Source organism: Penaeus monodon, chromosome 18 (assembly GCF_015228065.2).
Source record: "Penaeus monodon isolate SGIC_2016 chromosome 18, NSTDA_Pmon_1, whole genome shotgun sequence".
Lineage (NCBI taxonomy): Eukaryota > Metazoa > Arthropoda > Malacostraca > Decapoda > Penaeidae > Penaeus > Penaeus monodon.
The window spans coordinates 23,628,882-23,631,381 of record NC_051403.1 but is presented as its reverse complement, the minus strand read 5'-3'; positions in this window follow the sequence as shown (position 1 = coordinate 23,631,381).

The window sequence follows — 2,500 nt, the reverse complement described above, 5'->3', positions numbered from 1 at the left end:
CCAACCAACCGACGAAAGTTTGCGTCCATCTGCTCTCCGTCGCCCGCCATGTCGGTTTTCTCTCCTTTTCACTTTTTTATGCTTTCTGTTCTTGCTCCGTCGGTGTGGCTGTCGCTTGGTTAATGAGTCTACGACACGCGGCAAGCAATTGTGGGCGTGGGGGGGGGGGGGGGGAGATGTAGGAGGTGGATGGGTGTGTTCGGATATATGTGTTCGGTTCGGCTTCGGGTTCGAGTATTCTTTGACGCGGCTTTTAGGGTATTTGATTGTTTTATTTTTTATCTGTTAATTAATTTATTTTATTATTATTATTATTATTATTATTATTATTTATTATTATTATTATTATTATTCATTATTATTATTATTATTATCATTATTATTATGCGTATGTGTTTTTTATTCTTATTCTTATTCTTATTCACTCCTCTGTTTTTTTTATTCTTCTTCTTTTCTTTTCTTTTCTTTCCTTAGTGTGTTTACTATTATATCTTTTTCGAGTCTAATTTCGCCTTTTAGTTTGTTTGTTTTCACTACTGTTACTTCTTTTCTAATTGTTAGTCGTTTGTTCTCCTCCTCTTCCTCATCCTCCTCTTCAACCTTATCCTCATCCTCATTATTCCTCCTTTTAATTTCACTTTTATTCGTTTTTTTTCTGTCCCTCTTCCTACTCTTTCCTTCTATTCCATCCCCTTCTCACATTTTTCTTCATCTTTCATTTCCCCTCTTCTCTTCCTCGTATCCTTTGTTTCTTCCTCTTTTCCTCTTCTATTCTTCTCATCCATTCCCTTTTTCTTCTTCTTCTTCCTATGCTCCTCATCATCACAATTTCTTATCATTTTCTTCCCTCGCCTCCTTCTGTTCTTTACTTCTTCTTCTATTCCCTCCCTTCTTCCATTTTATTGTCTTTCCGTAACCCATAAAATGTCCTTTAAAGCCACAATGGTAATAATAATAATAATAATAATAATAATAATAATAATAATAATAATAATGATAATAATAATAATAATAATAATAATAATAAATAATAATAATAATATTGTCAATAATAATAGTAATAATGATGATGATAATAACAATAATAGTAATAATAGTAATTATCATTATTATAATTGTTATCATTATTATTATTATTATTATTATTGTCATCATTATTATCATTATTATCATTATCATTATCATTAATCATAATAATTATTATTATTATTATTATTATTATATCAATTATAACAATAAAGTTTTTTCCCAAAGCACCGATCTTTTTTCCTTACTTACAGACCTTTTAGAATATGCAAATGTTTGATTATATCATTTTAAGTTCCTTCGTCTATTCATGTGTTAATGATCATGTAAATATCTTCGTTATCTTTCAGCCTAATTAAGTGTGCTGGATAATCCTTGCTTAATCATTTTATATTAATTATAATCGGTAATTAATCTGTCTTTTTTATTTCTCTTTTCTTTGATTTTTTTTTTTTTTTTTTCCTTTTCTCTCTTTTTTTTATTCCTCTTTTCGTTCTTTTTTTCGTGTATCTTTTCTTTCAAATTTTTTCTTTTTATTTCTTCTTTCTTTTTTTTCTCTTTTTTCAATTTCTCTCTTTTCTCTGTTCTCTAATTCTCTCTTTTTCAATTTCTCTGTTCTCTATTTCTCTCTTTTTCAATTCCTCTCTCCCTCTTTTTCGTTTCTTCGCTTTATTTATATAGTTTCTTCATTTTTCTTTCATTTGTTTCAACTCCCTTTCATCGTGTTTATGTAGGCTCCTCACCTTTATTACCTTTCTCTTTTTGTATTTTTTCTTGTGCACTTTCCTCGCCTTTTCTCTCATTTCTTTGATTTATTTTATATTATCTCATTTTTTTCGCATTTCTCTCATTCTTCTTCTGTTTATTCAGTTTTCTTTTTTTTCTCTCTAGTTTCTCTTTTCATCATTTTCATCATTTCCCTTTCACCTTATGCATGTAGTCTTCTCACTTTCATCTTCTTTCTTTCATTTCTTTTTTATTCTATGTATGTAGTTCTCTCACTTCTATTTCATTTCCCTCTTTCATTTTAATTATGTAGTTTCTCTTCATTTTATCACCTTTCTCTCCTTTCTCTTTCATTTTATTCTATGTAGTTTCCTCCCTTTTCCTCTAAGTATAAAGTTCTCTCACGTCTCTCTCATTCCTCCCATTTCTCTTATTTTCTCTCTTTGTACTTTCCACACTTTTCTCCCATTCCCCTTTTTTTATCATTCTGTATTTTCTTCACTTTTCCTCGTAGCGAAGCGAGACTGCACCGAGTGAAATCTTTAAATACGGGAAGATGGTCAGATTTTCTTAAGAATTTCTCCGTCCTTTTCATTCTCAATTCTGGTTTTATTTCTCTACGATTTGCATTGTGGACATTTGTTATATAGCGTTATTTTGTGTGATGTTCATTTGGTATCGTAAAAAAAAAGGTAGATTTGTATTCATAGTGGGATACGGAAGTAAAACAAAAATAATAGCACTGAAC